Raw genomic sequence first — 20,000 nt, 5'->3', positions numbered from 1 at the left:
CTCCTCCTCCTCCTCCTCCTCCTCCTCCTCCTCCTCCTCCTTTTTATTCTTATTCGTATTATCATTATTATTATTATTATTATTATCATCATTCATTATCATCATCATCATCATCATCATTCACACCATCACCGACATGTTCAATTATTGCGATTATTTTCATATTCATAATTATTGCTGTTGTTTTTGTTGTTCTCGTTGTTGTTGGTTGTTGTTGGTGCTGTTATCGTCGTTGTCGTCGTCGTCGTCGCTGTTGTTGTTGTTGTTGTTGTTGTTGTTGTTGTTGTTGTTGTTGTTGTTGTTGTTGATGTTGTTATTTGTTATAGTTGTTATCATTACCAAATCATCACCCGCATCATGACCATCATTACTAATTATTGCTATTACTTTTATCATTCATCGCAATTATTATTATTATTATTATTATTATTATTATTTTTATTATTATTATTATTATTATTATTATTATTATCGTTATGATTAGTAGAGTTTTTTTTTTGGAGAGGTTTCATGATAATTACAGCGGCGCACAGCAGGAGCACTCTTATGATTATTGTAAATAGTTGCAGTATTCATCTCATTAATTTATTATGCTTGCGTTTTAATTTATCATGCTTGTGTTTATTTTCTTGTTATCCTTCTGACATTCTACATTTTCTCTCTGTACTATTTGTAAGATGTCCTCCCGCGTGTGTTGAGGGAGGCGCGTTGCATAAGACCGTGGTATTGTTGTTGTTATTATTATTATTATTATTATTATTATTATTATTATCATTATTATCATTATTATTATTATTGTTGTTGTTGTTGTCGCTGTTGTTGTTGTTGTTGTTGTTGTTGTTCCTGCTGCTGCTGGTGCTGGTGTCACCACTATCATTCTACTACTACTACTACTACTGCTGCTGCTGCTACCGCTACTACTACTACTACTACTATTTTTATTATTATCATCATTACAGTTATCATTATTAACTATTGCAGTAAAAAGGTGAAAGTTAGAAACCATTTAGATAATTTACGGAAGAGATAAATGAAGTTTAAGAAAAAAGACGACCACGAACAGTACGAGGAGGAGGAGGGAGGAGGAGGAGGAGGAGGAGGAGGAGGAGGAGGAGAAAGACGAAGAGGAAGACGAGGATAAAATGGAAATTGAAATGTGAAAAAAGAGAAGAGATATAAAAAAGAAAGAAGTCATTGCCAAGACAACATTAACTCGAAGTGATGTGTTAGAAAAAGAGGAGAAATTATAAGGTGATTGTGCAGGTCTGGCTTCACTGATTTACGATTTTCTTCCTTGATTCTCCCTCGTAACTCTCTTTTCGTCTCTCGTTCCTTCTATAAATCACTTCCCACGCATCTCTTCCACCCAGCCCTTTCTGCCCTCCTCCTCCCCCTCCTCTTCCTCCTCCCCCTCCCCCCTCCCCTTCCCCTCCCCTTCTCCTCCTCCTCCTCCTCCTCCTCCTCCTCCTCCTCCTCCTCCCTGTCCTCCTCCTCCTCCTCCTCCCCGTCCTCCTCCTCCTCCTCCTCCCCGTCCTCCTCCTCCTCCTCCTCCTTCCCGTCCTGTTAGTTCTCCTCCTTCTTCCTCTACTTCTCTTTTAGTTCTCTTTATTCTTGTTAAGCTTTATCGCTCTCGTCTCTTCCTTCATAATCTTCTTACAGTAACTACGAGTACTATCTCTCTCTCTCTCTCTCTCTCTCTCTCTCCTCTCTCTCTCTCTCTCTCTCTCTCTCTCTCTCTCTCTCTCTCTCTCCTCTCTCTCTCTCTCTCTCTCTCTCTCTTGTTCACTTAATAGTTTCTCTACCCTCACAGCCCATCTCTTTAGCTTATTTTCTTCCTGGCAACTCGTTCATCATATTTGTCTTCCTCTCAACTGGTTCTGCTTATTTTGCCTCGCTCATAACTCTTCCTTCTTATTATTTTCCTTCGTCGTAACTCTCAGATATAATCGTGAAGTTCCTTGATAAGGCGGACCCCCTTTCAATACATTAGCCGCACGGAAGGAAGTCGGCCGTGGCATAATGTATAAACGTCTATACACGAAATTATTATTACTTGAGAGCGAGGTAGGAGTAAAAAAAAAGGGAAAAAGGGAGAGCGGGAAAGAGAAGTATGTAGTATCGAACATATACTACACACTTTCTAACTCTGTAACTCTCTTTTTCTTAGTCTCTCTGTCTCTCTCTCTCTCTCTCTCTCTCTCTCTCCTCTCTCTCTCTCTCTCTCTCTCTCTCTCTCTCTCTCTCTCTCTCTCTCTCTCTCTCTCGAATGCTGAAACACACTCACACACTTAACAATATGCATCTACACACCCACCCACCCACCCACACACACACCACACACACTCACATACACACACACACACACACACACCACACACAGCACAACACACAAATGAAAACCTTATGGCCACAGTTTGCAATCCTCGAAGTTACAAGTCCCTCCTTTGCATACGTGTGATCGTCATGAATTATTCCCCTGTTGTCCATGAGTGTTGCGGTTTGAGAGGCAGAAAATGTGATTAATAGCAACAGGGAACACCACGGGGACGGCACAGGGAGGGAAGCACCGGACTGTATACGTAAGCACGAGATAGAAAAGTAAATGCTTGTACCGTACTTAATCTTACGGGTTGAATATAGAGAGAAAAAAAAAAAAAAGAAAAAAAAAATTGTACGTGGTAGGCAGCGGTTTATATGCATAAACATGAGATAGAAAAGTAAATGCATGTTCTTAAGGCTTAAATAGATGATTCACTCCCTTTTATCAATACATTTATGGACAAAAGAGAAGGGAAAAAATAGTAGCAAGTAGATAGACGGTAAACTCTATACATAAACATGAGATAGAAAAGTAAATGCATGTACTGTACTTCATCTTACGGCTTGAATGTAGTTGACCCATTCACCTCTATAGAGTACAACAACAACAACAACAACAACAACAGCAACAACAACAACAACAACAACAACAACAACAACAACAACAACAACACACCTCCATTGGCCTCTTGAAAAATCAGTTAAGGACACGTCCCCTTAAAAACAACGTAAAAGAAGAAGAGAGATTAACAAGTTAATAAAAAGAAGATAGATCATAAACTGCTGAGGGAATGACCTGGCGAACCCACGGTATAATCGGACACACCTCAGTACCTTAATGAGGGAGACCCACCTGCGCGAGGGAGTGAGGGGAGGCAGTACTGCAGGTGGATGAGGAGGAGGTAGAGGGAAGGTAGGAGCTTGATGTGGAGTCAAGGGAAAGTGGAATGCATGTTACAAAGGGGAAGTAAAGGAAAGACAAGGATGAAAATAGAAAAGTGAATGGTTTAATTTAGTGACCTTGCTGGGAAGTGAAGTGATGGCAGAGGACGTGCTGGGAAGGAGGAAAGGAAGGGTAAGGTAACAGGAAATGTCAAGAGGATATGCTGGGAAGAGGAAAGGAAGCAGAGAGGATTGTAAGAGAGAGAAAGGGAATGATTTAATATAGAGTCAAGGAGAAGTTGTTGTCGAGTGAAGGGAAGGTCGACGACATGTTTGACAGAAGAAAATAAGCAAACAGAAGCATAAGAAAGGATAAAATGGTTTAATATACATTTAAGAACAGCTAGAGAGTTAAGTAACCTAAAAAAAAAATGCTACATTGTCCATAAAAAAAAAATCTGATAGTAAGAGAAAGCTTAAGAATGGGAAGTTTTTTTTTTTTTTTTTTTTTGGTAGAAAGAAGGCGTAGGAAAGTTAATGTCGGAGCAAAAAAGGTAAAGGTGTGTCAAGGGAAGGGAACACTGTTAGGGAGGAGGGAAGGGAAGAGTTAGGAAGGGATGTTGAAGGGAGTGTAACAAAGATGAAAAAAAGACAAACTTGAATGTGGAAAGAAAAATAGTGATAGGAAAAGAAAATGGAAAGGACAGCAATGAAAAGGTAAAGACAAAATATACAAAAAAAGAAGGGAGAAGAAACAGCAGAGCAGAGTGAGAGAGAAAATGTTGTATATGAAGAGAAAGGAAAATAAAGAGAGCCTGGGAGGGAAAAGTTAAGAAAGACATGATGTAGGAGAAGAAGGACAAGGAATGCTGGAAGAAGGTGCGGCAGGGAGAGAAAGGAGAGGTGTGGCGAAGGAGAGGAAAACAGGCAGGTAACTGAACACAGGTAGAAAGACAGTGTAACCAAGTGGAACAAATGTCGGGTGGAGATACGGCAGAAGGGTCGTTGTAACAGGAGGAGACCTAATGAAGACTCAAGATAACACCACGAGAAAAAAAAAAATAATAATAATGCAAAGGAGAATGAAACGAAGACATTGACCCTAGACATAAAAAAAAAGACCAGGGACACATTGGACCTATCAAAAAAAAAAAAAAAGGTAAATAAATAAAAGACGAAGGGTGATAACAAAACTCTAGTTCGAGATAACACCAATGAATATATAAAAGAAAATTTATAACGGGACAGTGCAACAGAGTAATTACAAATCTAGTTACAAAAAGGATAAAAAAAAAAGGTATATCGCAATTTAATATAAAGAAAAAAAAAAGCTAAGGAACAAAAATAGTGTTAAAGAAGAAACTCAAATTGTTATCTTAAGAGGCCTATTGTGTGTGTGTGTGTGTGTGTGTGTGTGTGTGTGTGTGTGTGTGTGTGTGTGTGTGTAACTTGAACTGTGACTGAATATGATATTAAAAAAAAAAAATGTATAGGAAAAGCTTACGATTCTGTCAATAGAGGTGGATCTCTCAGGGCGGTTTTGTTTTCCCCGTGATGATAGGAAAAGATACTGTCGTGTGAAGGGTGACGAGACCGTGGCCTGTGTGTGTGTGTGTGTGTGTGTGTGTGTGTGTGTGTGTGTGTTCATTCTAGAGGAGCGAGAGCATGGTTTGTTAATATCACCCTCAAGGAGTTTATTATTATTATTATTATTATTATTATTATTATTATTATTATTATTATTTTTATTATTATAATTATTATTGTTATTATTATTATTATTATTATTATTATTATCATCATCATCATCATCACTATCATCATTATTATTATGACTAGTAGTAGTAGCAGTAGTAACCGTTTTGTTGTTGTTGTTGTTCTGTCATTTTTATTTTTATTTTATTCAATATTTCATAAAGGAAACCGGAGCAAGGATTGAATGAAAAAGAAAGAAAGGAATATGACAAAAAAAATAATTATATATATGGCACCAATAACCATATTTCTTTCTTTCTTTCTTTCTTCTTTCTTTTCTCTATTTTTTTCTCCCACACATTAAACAAACAAACAAACAAAAAACAGAGCAGGAAATTACCATAAACACACACACACACACACACACACACACACACACACACACACACACACACACACACCAAAGGTACCCACAACGACGCATGGTACACACGGGGACACGGCAGTCACAAAGAGGAACGTACAGTCTTCCCGTACATGTGGCTGTGTAAAGTTCCCAGCGTAGGAGTCTGTAGTGTGATGCTAATGGGAGGGCCGAGGGAGGAGGGAGCACCCAGATACACTGATAGATAAAGCGATTGGAGAGAGAGAGAGAGAGAGAGAGAGAGAGAGAGAGAGAGAGAGAGAGAGAGAGAGAGAGAGAGAGAGAGAGAGAGAGAGAGAGAGAGAGAATCGGTGGTATCTACAGAGGAAGTATCTTATATCTACAAAAAAAAAAAGATGAATAAGTATATGCTACAATAACTAACGAAATAAACGAACTGATACAGAAGATAAAGTAGATTATGAGAAATACCTAGAGAGAGAGAGAGAGAGAGAGAGAGAGAGAGAGAGAGAGAGAGAGAGAGAGAGAGAGAGAGAGAGAGAGAGAGATAACATACACCAAAATATAATTAGCTTAGATATTGCTCAGCTGGGAGTCGGGTACAATCAAATCAGACACTGCCATACTTGTGACGCCGCGTTACTAAAATCTATTGCATTAAAAGTCTCGGGATTTTTTCTTCCTTTAATATGCTTTTCTCTGTCTGTCTATCTGTCTGTCTGCCTGTCTGTCAGTCTTCCAACCTTAGCCAACCTGAACGACGCTACACTCTCACAAAAAGCTGCACTTATATTCACACCCATCCACATACAATCCTTCTTTAGTGACACCGAAACACGCCACGATAAACAACGAAGAGCCACACTACTACTGCACGTACACGTCTCTAAATGCTGCGCTATATCACCACAGTTCTGTAGTGCTTAAAATCAAGTCAGTTAATGTATCTTGTAACATTTAATACTCATTCATTAAGGTTCATGTTTCTAAACCCACTTGACTCTCATCAGGACTATCAGAGGCCACAGAGACGCTTAGTCGAGTTCTCATTGGTGTTTATTTTTTTGCTGTTTATGGCATGGAATGATTTTTGAATGACCTCTTAAAGCGTGAACACATCCTTGAGTACTCCAGTAACTTCCATTAGACCCTGCTACCCTGTGGCTGTGATGGCCTCATCTCAGCTGAATATGATATATGGTCTTGTGCAAATTTTGATTTCGAGAGGTACACTCGTAGAAAGGAGGTGATCTAATATTTAGTAAAGCTTTATAATGTATAAACTTAAGTTTTTGCTTATACATATTCCCTGGATTACTCAAAGGAAATAAAGTTTCATTAACACTTCTTTTTTTTTTTTTTTTTTTTTTAAGAATGGTTCAGGACAAAGGGTAATAAAACTAGTGGAAAAAAAAATTTAGATGCCTCTCCCTAAAGAAAAACAATTCGAATACAAGTCCAAGGTGTCTTGAAGAGCACAGACTACTTATATAGACCATATAGGGTGACGAAAAGTTTGAAAATAAATATAACGTATGTTATTTGCGAAAGAACTTCTAGCACGTTTTGCCAGAAGCAGATAATGTATTTTTTCAGGATCAGAATACATTAAATCTCTGATTAAGGCCTTCAACAGAAGATAGTGAGCCAGATCCTGACTCACGACTTCACCGCACTGCCACCCACACCCGCTACCACCGCCACCCACCCGAGACACACACCCCCACCATCCCTTCCCTCTGACCTCCACACGCCAGCATCCAGCAAAAGATTGAGGACGAGTGTGAGGTAATCTCTCTCTCTCTCTCTCTCTCTCTCTCTCTCTCTCTCTCTCTCTCTCTCTCTCTCTCTCTCTCTCTCTCTCTCTCTCTCTCTCTCTCTTTATATATATATATATATATATATATATATATATATATATATATATATATATATATATATATATATATATATATATATATGATCAGAAATTTTCATCATGTTAATTTTAGCCTTGTTACTTTATATGATTTTGACATGATTGTAGAAAATATATCTACTGAAACTGTTATAATCACTACCCTGCGAAAATACAGTGAATTTAAAGTCTCTCTCTCTCTCTCTCTCTCTCTCTCTCTCTCTCTCTCTCTCTCTCTCTCTCTCTCTCTCTCTCTCTCTCTCTCTCTCTCTCTCTCTCTCTCTCTCTCTCTCTCTCTCTCTCTCTCTCTCTCTCTCTCTCTCTCTCTCTCAGCGGTCAATGGGGGAGACGTCTAAGCCTGAGTGAGCCGCACCCTTTTATGGGTCTCCTCACTTTGCACTTCTTAAAAGCCTCAAGAAATCTTTTTTTTTCTCTCTCTCTCTCTCTTTCTTTCTTGTCTAATATGCTTTTCACTGTCTGTCTGTCCTTCTGTCTGTCTGTCTGTCAGTCTGTCTGGTCTCTCTCTCTCTCTCTCTCTCTCTCTCTCTCTCTCTCTCTCTCTCTCTCTCTCTCTCTCTCTCTCTCTCTCTCTCTCTCTCTCTCTCTCTCTCTCTCTCTCTCTCTAGGAATCCTTTTTTTTTCTCTCCATTTTTTCTGATGTTATTGTTTGGTTTATTTCTTTGCATTTATTTGAGTGTGTGTGTGTGTGTGTGTGTGTGTGTGTGTGTGTGTGTGTGTGTGTGTGTGTGTGTGTGGTGTGTGTGTGTGCGCGCGTGCGTGTGCGTGTACGTGTGAAATCAGGATCATTATCACAATGTATGTTACGGTGAAGCGTGGAAATGAACGCTAAAAATAGAACACACACACACACACACACACACACACACACACACACACACACACACACACACACACACACACAGGCACAAGCAATCAAGCAGACGAACGAATGGATCACACCTCGAGATAGCACGTTCATTTCCATCTTCACCGAGGCGTAAAGATAAATTATCATTATATATATGTACTCCCTCAAAAAGAATACAAAAAAAGGTGACATGGAAAGAGGGAGAAGACAGGTAAAGGACGGACACACACACAAAGAGAGAGAGAGAGAGAGAGAGAGAGAGAGAGAGAGAGAGAGAGAGAGAGAGAGAGAGAGAGAGAGAGAGAGAGAGAGAGAGAGTATCGTCGGATATTACAAGTCATGAGATTATCGTCATTCTTGTATCGTCCTCGACTTGTCTCTTTGTCCATTGAAAAGCTGAGTGCTTGAATTGAATGGTGCATGACCGGCGCCTTTAAAGGGGAAGGGGATTTTTGTGCAGCGGCCATTTCCCTTCAATACAGAGAGAGAGAGAGAGAGAGAGAGAGAGAGAGAGAGAGAGAGAGAGAGAGAGAGAGAGAGAGAGAGAGAGAGAGAGAGAGAGAAGAGTAAAGGAAGACTTGTTGAGAGAGAATAGAGGAAAAAAAAATGAAAAGGGGGAGGAAATGCTTAGAAGAGGGAGAGAAAGGAAGTGAATAGGAGAGGAAGATATAGGTAGATGGATACACAGACTGATTAATACACAGATAAACGGATGGACAGACAGATGAACTAATGATTAGACAGATAAACAGATCGCTGGAGAGATGGATAGATAGATAGATAGCTAGATAGAAAAATAGATAGATAGAGAGAGAGAGAGAGAGAGAGAGAGAGAGAGAGAGAGAGAGAGAGAGAGAGAGAGAGAGAGAGAGAGAGAGAGAGATAAAAAGCCATGCAAGAAACTAGGGAAGGAAATAAAACACTGACGAGCCACCAACACACACACACACACACACACACACACACACACACACACACACACACACACACACACACGATCAATCACCATAAAACAACATAAAAAAAAAAAGAAAACACCAGAAGTCACCGCAATAAAACCATCAGAGGGCGTAGTAGTATATGGAAGGGGAAGGGAAGAGAAGGGAAGGGAAGGGAAGATGAGACGGGACAAGAAATCCGTGGTAAGGAGAAGAGAAAAGGAGAATAATGGAGGAGAATGTTTACCTGTCCCAATACTCCTGTTTTTTTTTTTTCCTTCAGACACCAAGACTCAGGTGTTTTGGCTCACTGCTGTTACCTGACATTTATTTTCTCGCCTCTCTTACCTCACCTGTGTTACCTCACGTGTTTGACTCCACCTGCATTACTCCCCTCCTTGATTAATTTATAAGTGACATATATTAAGGCATATCTTAATTGCTTACCTGTTTAGACTGACCTGTTTAGTTTACCTTGAGTACGGAGTGGAGGTAGAGAGAGAGAGAGAGAGAGAGAGAGAGAGAGAGAGAGAGAGAGAGAGAGAGAGAGAGAGAGAGAGAGAGAGAGAGAGAGCTGGCACGTGTCTATTTTATTATTCTTTTCATTGTTTTTTTCTTCATCACATATCTATATACGTTTTCTTTATTCTTTCTTTAAATTACGCTGTTTCTTTTCTATTTCATTCTCTTTCTTAAACTGTGTATTAGTTTCTTTTTCTCTTTTCCTCCCTTTTTTTCCTAGCTCTTTCATTTATCTATTTATTTGTCTTATTTGCAAAAGTCAAAATACAGCTACTACATTGGTACAGTTTGTTCCTCACTCTCTCTCTCTCTCTCTCTCTCTCTCTCTCTCTCTCTCTCTCTCTCTCTCTCTCTCTCTCTCTCTCTCTCTCTCTCTCTCTCTCTCTCTCTCTCTCTCTCTCTCTCTCTCTCTCTCGTTAACATGCACACTTTCTTCCTAGCTCAGCCTCTGCATCTAAGCGCCTCTGTTAATGCATGAAGCACACACGATTAAAGGAAACTCTTGTACAATAATGGACATAGATAAGCTGATACATTGACATTAGAAGATAAGCAAGGAGTGTAGGGAATAATGCAATACCAGAATAAATAACTAAGTAGATAAGTAAAAAAACAAAATAGATAGGGAAGATATTCGAGAGATTTTTAGTCATGTAACAAATAAATAATCGAAATAATGGGCTGAAATGAATCACTTGTAATATCAATTTTCTTCTTTTTCTGTTTGTGTTTTTTTTTTCTGGCAACAATTTGAGCTTTTCGGAAAGAGGAATTTTAAGCAACCTAAAGAACTAAATTGGTAGATTGTTTAGAAAGTTTTCCTGGTGCTACCTGGGTGTGGCATTATAAGCTGGCTATTTTTACTAATTTTTGTGCCCTTAGTCTCTCTCCCTCACGTGTTAAAAAGAGAATAAAAAGAGAGTGAGAAAATACAGGATAACGCAAGCGAAACAACGCGCGAATTTCTTGTCGGGTCTTTCAAACATAAAAAAAAAGTTTACAATCATTTTCTTTCATTTCACAGTGAATATCTGAATCCTCCTGAAAAACAAACTTATAAAACTGAAGTATAAACAAACAAACTTAAGAACAGATCGACAAAATGGATGCATTCAAACGGAAAAATCAAAGCACACTCGCCAAACAGGACGCTGCTACAAAAAAAGTCAAGCAAGGAAAAATAATTAGACACGTAGAGAAATTCTAAATGTTGTGTAATGATCGGTTCTCAAGCTTGTGATGAGCAGGTGGCCCGCAAGACCTCCTGACCAATGAATGACGTCTTCGTGTTACCACTTTTTACGCCCCGATATCCACGACTATTGGGGCGCGATGGCGTCTAATTACCCGGCGATTACTCCGCAGATCCGATGAACAAGAGAGGGAAACACGAAGCTGAGGGATTAAATACTACAGAGGGAGTTCCTGCGCCTACTAGTGTAACGTATTATTAGAATGAGGAAGATAACCCTCTGTTGGCTTAATTCTGGACGACTTTAGCGACTGCACTTGCGTCTGTGAGGTAAGAGATAGGAATTGCCATCAAGAAGCAAAATGTCTTATCAGTAAATCTTGATCTTTACGACATTGCCACGTGATGTCAGAGAATTCATCATTATCAGCGTATGTACTTCCACTGCAGAAGAGACATCCCCTAACTATCACTGTATGGGTTAAGCCACACACCTCGCTGGCTTAGGGCTTACGGTGTCCTGTCGGGTGTCTGTGCAGAGTGAAGGAAGACAGAGGCCAAATTATCAGGATATTATGGACATTCAAAAAATCCAGAATTGTAATCGGAGGATCAGTTACGTTTTGTCTGATATCTCTCGTATAATTAATGGGGTATTTTTTCCCTTCCATTTTGCTGTGTTTTCTTGATGCAGTTAGCTATCTGATTATCTGTGCAGGGGGTGATCAGTGCTTGACGTTATGGTAGGTTACTGAGACTCCTCGTAATATTAAGTGTGTTTTTATTAACGCCCATGAGATGTAAAGGCCACGCGGGAGAAATATTGGTAATTGGAATAACTATATGATTGCTTGTCAAACATAATTGCAATGACGCGCCTTGCTATCTAATACTGCAGTGCACCTACCCTAGTTTTAAAATCCTGCTTTGGGTGCATGGCATTTAACGTGTCCGAGTCTTGCTTAAGATGAACTGAATTATGCAAAATAAGTAAATGAATATATAAATACATAAATAGATCAATAAATGCTGTAAATGAATGATAAATAATGAAGGGACACACACACACACACACACACACACACACACACACACACACACACACACACACACACACACACACACACACACACACACACACACAGAGAGAGAGAGAGAGAGAGAGAGAGAGAGAGAGAGAGAGAGAGAGAGCAAAAACCCCTTCTTCTTCCTCCCTCCTTCCTCCCTCCCTCCCTCCTTCCATTACTCCCTCCCTCCCTCCTTCCCTTCCTCTCTCCCTCCTTCCCTTCTTCCCTCCCTCCCTCCTTTATCCCCCGCCATTTATGAAGGGTGACAATAGATTCTTAAATACACGAATGAAGGTTTTGTAGCGACGGTCAAAGGGCATTGGGAAGAATATTGTTTTCTGTCCATTTGCAAAACAATGGAGTGAAGGGGACTTGTCGAGACTAATAGTTTTCAGCCGGTACTCCCCCCTCCCCTCTCTCTCTCTCTCTCTCTCTCTCTCTCTCTCTCTCTCTCTCTCTCTCTCTCTCTCTCTCTCTCTCTCAACTCTTTTCCCTCCTTTTCCTATTATTTTCCTTTCGTTTCTTATCCTACAACATTTCCTATCCTGCTTTTTTCTCTATCCACCTTCATTTCTTCTCTTTTCCTCTTTTCATTATATTTTCTTTATTTTTCGTCTTTTTTTTTTTTACATGTTTTTATATCTCGAACTTCCCTTGTTCTATTCCTTACATTTTCTTCCTCTGCTTCCATTTTCTTTGTTTACTCTCCCCTATTTCCTCCCTTCCCTCTTTCCTCACCGCTCCTCTTACCCCGCCCAAAAACACACGGAGGGCAAAGAAGACACACAATGTACTCGTAGTTTTAACCCATTCAGCCTTCTAACTACACACATTTGCACCCGCACACATTTCGCTCACCTTCCACCTTCCCTCCAATCTTCCATCCTTTTCCTCCCTTCATCCTCCCGTCCATCCTTTTTCTCCTTTCCTCCCTCCCGTCCATCCACAGCACAGTCTCTCTCTCCCTACCTCCATCCATCCATCTCCCACCTTCCTTTCCTCTCTCCCGTCCATCCACTCTCCCTCCCTCCCATCCATCTATTCTCCCACCTTCCCTCCTTTTCCTCCCTTTCGTTTATAGACGCACTCTCCCTCAAAGATTCCCTCCTTTTCCTTCCACCCGCCCATCAATGCAGTCTCCCTCCCTCTCTCTCTCTCTCTCTCTCTCTCTCTCTCTCTCTCTCTCTCTCTCTCTCTCTCTCTCTCTCTCTCTCTCTCTCTCTCTCCTTCCCTCCCTTCCTCCTCCTTCTCTCCCTCCATCTCCCAGAGCAGTAAAACACCCGTTCCTCGCTGATGGATGCCTCTAATTTAACACATTCGCTATCCTCCTCGCGCACACACACACACACACACACACACACACACACACACACACACACACACACACACACACACACACACACAGAGGGATGGAGGGACGGACGCACGCACACATTTTACTCATCTTATTCCCCCTCCTCCTCCTCCTCCTCCTCTCTTTCCTCCTCGCTAGCACCTCACACCTCGCCCTTAGCATCCTTTCAAAAACAACGCCTCGCCAGTAATTATAATGATAAACTTTAATTATTACTCGCGACAGAGGCTCCATCAAGCACTGGGTTCTAAAAGGCAGCATTTATGGGGACCAGCGCAGTGCCTTCAGGGCTCTCTCTCTTTCTCTCTCTCTCTCTCTCTCTCTCTCTCTCTCTCTCTCTCTCTCTCTCTCTCTCTCTCTCTCTCTCTCTCTCTCTCTCTCTCTCTCTCTCTCTCTCTCTCTCTCTACTGGTCAGCATCTTAAACGAATGCCGGGATGAGTCTTCTTATCTTCCCTTTTCTTCCTCCTCCTTTCTTTCCTCCCTCTTTCCTCCGACTTTACTCCAGCTTTCCTCCTTCATTCCCTCCCTCTTTTCTCCCCATTTTTTACACTTTTTTCGCCTTTCTCCTCCTTTCTTCCCTTTCCTACTTCTTTTCCACACCTTTTCCTCACCCTTTCTTAACCCTTTCCCCATTTTCTTAACCGTTTCCTCCTTTTCTATCGCTTTCCCCTACCTATCCCCTTCCTTTTCTCCACCTTTCTTCCCCACTTCTTCCCTTTTCTCCCCTTCCCCTCTCCTCCCTTTCCTCCTCAATTTTCTGCCCGTCTTTCACCATCTTTCCTGCCTCTTTCCCATTTTTCCCTCCCCCTTTCCTCTTCCTTTCCCACTCCTCTCTCACCTTACCTCCCCCTTTCGCCACCTTTCCTCCTCCTCCTCTCCCCTATTCTCTCCCTCTTTTCCTCCTCCTCTCCCCACCTCCCCCATGCATGGCGGAGCAACGCTGATGGATACACAGCCTCTCTCAGTTCCCAGCCAAGGAGAATCAGGAATTTCAGATTGCGTGCAGTGAATGTTGACGGATTTTTCTTGTTAGGTTTCCTCTTTATTCTCGTCTTTATTTCTCTCTCTCTCTCTCTCTCTCTCTCTCTCTCTCTCTCTCTCTCTCTCTCTCTCTCTCTCTCTCTCTCTCTCTCTCTCTCTCTCTCTCTCTCTCTCTCTCTCTTTTATTTGCCTTTGTGTCTGTCTTTGTGTTTCTGTCTATCTTTCTGTGAGTTTGTAACTCTCTCTCTCTCTCTCTCTCTCTCTCTCTCTCTCTCTCTCTCTCTCTCTCTCTCTCTCTCTCTCTCTCTCTCTCTCTCTCTCTCTCTCTCTCTCTCTCTCTCTCTCTCTCTCTCTGTGTGTGTGTGTGTGTGTGTGTGTGTGTGTGTGTGTGTGTGTGTGTGTGTGTGTGTGTGTGTGTGTGTGTCTCATGCGTCTATTAGTGGTATAAAGGATATATGTTTGATTGGGTGTTTTGGGAGAGAGAGAGAGAGAGAGAGAGAGAGAGAGAGAGAGAGAGAGAGAGAGAGAGAGAGAGAGAGAGAGAGAGAGAGAGAGAGAGAGAGAGAGAGAGAGAGAGAGAGAGAGAGAGAGAGAGAGAGAGAGAGAGAGAGAGAGAGAGAGAGAGAGAGAGAGATAATTTATTGAAAATGTAGTGTTTTTTTATTTTTAACACTTTTATTTTGATCATTTTTATTCCCAACATAACTTTTTTGTTAACCTTTTTTTATGATATTTTTATTCTCAACACTACATTTTCTTCTTCGAATCTTCCGTTTTCTCTCTTCTTTCAACGTACGTACACTGGAAGAGGCAGTGGGCAAATGGACCTTTCGTGCGAGTTCAACTAGAGATGCTTGTTCTTTCCCTTGTTATTCTCTCTCTCTCTCTCTCTCTCTCTCTCTCTCTCTCTCTCTCTCTCTCTCTCTCTCTCTCTCTCCCCTTTATAATCTTAAGAGCGAGAAGTTGGTGTGGTCTTGCTGGTGGCTTAGGGAAGAGATTGAATACCCTTCCCTCGCCATCCACTCAGCGCAGTGTTAGTTGGGTGTGGTGGAATTAGCAAGTTAAGAAGTTATACGTTCCTCTATTAGCAACCTTTATTTGATTTTCTGGTCTATTGTCGATGTAACTGGCCCGCTTTTTCATTCCTTCTCCCTCCGTGGAAATGTCTTCAAGTTTGTTTCTTTCCTCCTGTGCGTTTATCATTCCTTTTTCGTGCAGCTGTTATCGTTATATTTTTTCTGTCCGTGCTCCCATAACCGTGTTCCTTCGTTTTGTCTTGCTGTGTTGCTTTTTCTTTCCTCATCTTGTTGCTTGTCATGTTTGCAAGAACGGGTGATTATTTACCTCTCTAAACAAGAATTAAACTAAATGTCAACTTTTGAATATTAAATTCGGATGTTGTCTTTTTTTTTTTTTTTTTACCATTTTACGTGGTTTGAAATGTTTTATTTTCTACACCGGTACACATTTTTATTTTAGTGTTTCCTGTGATTTAATATGATTTTCTACACGTGTATGTCTTTTTTATCCATTGCCATTGAGAAACAGTTCTTCGTGTATCTCTGGGTAGATGAGCAGATAAATCAATACTTGTAGCTTAATGGACTACATAAATTGAAGCACCACCACCATATTCTGCTCAGAGAGAGAGAGAGAGAGAGAGAGAGAGAGAGAGAGAGAGAGAGAGAGAGAGAGAGATAACTGACTTTTTTCCTTCACTGAAATTATACACAGCAGAATTCGGAGAGACAAATCGACTAAGTGATTCTTGTGATACAGAGATGCACTGTGGATTTCAGGGATAATGTGATCAGTTTCATTTCCAGAACTACGTTGAGGCTTGTCAGTGATCACTATAATTAATACTTTGAGCTGATGTAAGGGAGGATGTTACTTAGGAATGTTAACCGTCACTTACTCTTATGTTAGTATTTAGCTTATAAAAATGGTAATACAGATCTCTAATTGGTCTCACTTTTCTCCCTTGCTTTAATTCATAGAAGCATTTATCAAGCACCACTATTGTTCGACGATCTAATAAGTTTTCCTTTCTTCTTCTTCTTCTTCTTCTTCTTCTTCTTCTTCTTCTTCTTATTTTTCTTCTTCTGCTTCGTCTTCTTTCACTCATATGTCTGATTAGTCTCGCCTTCTTCCCTTGCTTTTTGTTTATTCATAGAAACATTTATTGAGCTGCGTCTTTGTTTTGTCTTCTAATCAGTGTGCCTCTTGAGTCTTTCCTTTTGCTAATACATTTCTTTTTTCTTTCTTTCCTTTCTTTTTTTTTTTTTTTTGAGTGATCGGCTTATTTGCGACCTTATCATGAAGCAGTTCACATTTCTTTGGCGCTGTTAAAGTAAATAAGTTTTCCATTAGTACCTCTTCTTGCTATGAAAAATTTTGCTGTTGCCGCTTTCGTTGTCATTATAATTAAGGTTTGTTTTGTGTGTGTGTGTGTGTGTGTGTGTGTGTGTGTGTGTGTGTGTGGGAAGGGGGACGGGGGCGGGTGAATGGCTAATTGGGCAGTCTCTCTCTCTCTCTCTCTCTCTCTCTCTCTCTCTCTCTCTCTCTCTCTCTCTCTCTCTCTCTCTCTCTCTCTCTCTCTCTCTCTCTCTCTCTCTCTCTCTTTTCAACACGTAATTATCCAAAGGTATATGCTTGTCTATATGTATCTCGTGTTTCTATCAACTTCATTATTATTCTCTCTCTCTCTCTCTCTCTCTCTCTCTCTCTCTCTCTCTCTCTCTCTCTCTCTCTCTCTCTCTCTCTCTCTCTCTCTCTCTCTCTCTCTCTCTCTCTCTCTCTCTCTCTCTCTCTCTTCTCCCTCCACCTTATTATTATTGCCTCGCTAATCGTTCGCTGTAGAGGAGAGAGAGAGAGAGAGAGAGAGAGAGAGAGAGAGAGAGAGAGAGAGAGCGAGAGAAGAGAGAACATTTTACTAATTACGTTTTCCTCTCTAATATTCCGCGACGTATTTCCAGAGGCTCGTTTTTAAGGCCCATCAGAGGGTCAATTAAGTGTAATGACTCTTGATAACCCTCGCTCGGTTCTGTATTTAATGGCCTGTGATTCGTATACTTCACCACAAATGTATTACTCCATGTCTTGTGCTCTAAAAGAAGAATAAGTTAAGAAAAAAGACTAATAACTCATTTTCCTTACGAGGCTGAAGCGGTAATTTCTTTTAAAAAATATAATCCCTCTCTTGCTTTAGCCTAGAGTTATTAGTTGATAAGTCATGGAAGGAGGAGAAGGAGGAGGAGTAGGAGGAGGAGGGAGTGCCTTCAGTTTAATGTCCGTGCTGCTTTGTGGTTATATGAAGAAGGGAGGGATTAACATTCTTATTACCGCTAACTAAAGAAAACGGCAAGTTGAAACATAGCGAAGGATGGGGGAAGGAGGGGGGCAAGTAAGAAAGAAGACAACTGCCAACTTATCATTCAGCCTGATGGGAACGATTACCTGTTGAAGCGTAAATAAATGATGCAATTTTAGTGAAGACTGTATGCTTATGTACCGGGCTTCCGTGAGGCTCGTGGCCAGGCAGCTGCTCGACCTGTATCACTGCAGGGGCATCGCAACACTACTAACGACGCATCTGATTAAGCCCCTGCCGCAGAAACCTTAAAGAAATGGAAATATTTACGTATACTAGAAATACTTGCACTGACAAAACCTGCAGTAGCAGTAGTAGCAGAAGTAGCAGTGGTTGCGGTGGTAGTGGTGGTGGTAGTTGTAGTGATGGTGGTTGTGGTAGTAGTAGTAGTAGTAGTAGTAGTAGTAGTAGTAGTAGTAGTAGTAGTAGTAGTAGTAGAAGTAGTAGTAGTTATAGTAGTAGGAGCAGTAGTAATAGTGGCAGAAATAACAGGAGCAGCAACAGCAGCAGCAGCAGTAGTAATAGTAGTAGTAATCGTGATGACAGTGGTAATAATAGTAGTAATAGTAATAATAGTAGTTAGTAGTAGTAGTAATAGTAGTAGTAGTAGTAGTAGTAGTAGTAGTAGTAGTAGTAGTAGTATAAGTAGTAGTAGTAGTAGTAGTAGTAGTAGTAGTAGTAGTAGTAGTAGTAGTAGGAGTAATATTAGTAACAGAAGCAGCAATAATAGTTGTAAAGAAAAAAATCTTAATATTGATCGTCCTAAACCAAGGTGCAAATTGGAAAAGAAAAAAATCATAATGTTTACAATGTTGGTCTTATAATCATTCTTATTAGAAAATGTTACCCTTAAAAATAAATCGTCTTGGGAACAAAATAACTAAAAACTCGTGTAGGTTTAACGTCTTTGCTAGTGTTAAGCAGTGCAGTAAAATAATGAAAACATCTAACGTGGTCATTAAAGAGAGGCAGAGACGACAATTTGCTGGAGAAACTGTCAAGCAATAATGTGTAGACGAGTCTCGCATCATCTGTGTAGTGCTACATTGCATCCGACACGATTACATTGCGTCCAACACCACTATCTTGCCTCCAACACCATTATATTGCATTCAACTCCATTATATTGCTTCCAACAGTAATATTTCCCTTCCAACACCATTTTATTGCGTCTAACACCATCATATTGCATTTAACACCATTATATTGCATCCAACACCATTATATCGAGGCGGTAAAAAAATAAAATGAAATCTATCGCTAATGATCAGATAAACATTATTTGCTCAAAGTTCTTGTCTGATTCCATCCTGATACGTTTGTTAGCTGATCGATATATTAGCGCCTGATTGATTCTCCATTTTACAGAGGCACCACTCTTGGGGATGGGGGAAAAGTGGCGGAGAGGGAGAAGTTTATAGCGCAGAGTCGTTTGTATGCGTGAGCCTCAGAGATGTGGTAGAAGAGGGGTGGTAAGTACATGTCATCTTGGACACACTCAGTTCCTTAGGGATTTAGATTTACTATGTGGTGGTGGTGGTGATGGTGGTGGTGGTGGTTGTGGTGAGCAGGGGAAATTAAATTCGTGCCAATAACTAGAAGGAAACTAATTTTTGAAGCTCTATAAAATACACTGGCTGAAAATTTACGGTTTATTTTTTTGTCACCATCAATAAATTCACTGCTACATAATAAATCAACTTATTTTGTTATTTATTACTATCATTTATTCTTTAGATACATACATTATTTTCATATTTAAAGGTCTGATCACGGACGTACACTTCTGACTCCATCAAGTAGCCCTTTTTTTTTTTTTTTCAATGATATACTACACTCATACATCACAGAAGCGCCTTAAGATCCTAACTGTACAAGTAGAAGTCAGGGGCTTGGTAGAGATGAATTCTGTGAGCCTTACTCCTTTCACTACGCTATACACCAATTCACAACACTAAAAGTAATCAAATCTTTATAAGCACTGACAATAAAGAAATACAAAACAGGATTGAGAATAGAGTTAGCAATTTCTAGCCAGTATAATGTTTGGAGGTGGATGTAGAGCAAGAAGAAATGTCTCAGTGTGGTTACTGCTCGACGTTCTCTTATCTGGGATGAATCTGCTCTCCATACAGCCTACTCCGTCACTTTATCGTGTAAGAGAACTGCGTACCAGGATGCTTACCCAACCCTGCAGATTATTACACTCTCCGCTTTAACTACCACTCTACATAACTTGGCAATACAAACTCAACTTATCCAGCTACACACATTCTTATTGGTACATCACACCTCGCTACCAATAAGTATACGAACAGAACATACCAGTACCTTACATTAGGGTAAAAACATGACAGCTAGCAGGGAAAGTGCTTATAGATGAACACTGACGGACTTCTGGAGTGACAAAGGGAAGAAAGGAAGAAAGGAAGGGAGGAAGGCAGGTAGTGAAGGTCAGTGACGAAGGCGTGTGACTGGACAATAAAAACCAATAGGGAGTTTTTTCTATCCGCAGAGACCAAGAGA

At 40.5% G+C, this 20,000-nt stretch overlaps 1 protein-coding gene across 5 annotated transcripts in view; it reads left to right on the top strand.

Annotated features, from left to right (window-relative positions):
* The window catches only part of LOC135099794 (uncharacterized), a 390,580-nt gene that overhangs the window by 39,830 nt on the left and 330,750 nt on the right, over positions 1–20,000 (top strand). Inside the window, exon 2 of one of the 5 annotated variants that reach the window (XM_064002323.1) lies at positions 18,843–18,946. The exons of the other annotated variants lie outside the window; for them this stretch is intronic. The gene's annotated coding sequence lies outside the window, so the exon portion shown is untranslated. The remainder of the gene's footprint in view (positions 1–18,842; positions 18,947–20,000) is intronic. 5 annotated transcript variants of the gene reach the window in all.

The sequence above is a fragment of the Scylla paramamosain genome, chromosome 1, assembly GCF_035594125.1.
Source record: "Scylla paramamosain isolate STU-SP2022 chromosome 1, ASM3559412v1, whole genome shotgun sequence".
NCBI lineage: Eukaryota > Metazoa > Arthropoda > Malacostraca > Decapoda > Portunidae > Scylla > Scylla paramamosain.
Note: the sequence above shows the minus strand (reverse complement) of the source record. Positions and strands in the feature narration are given on the sequence as shown.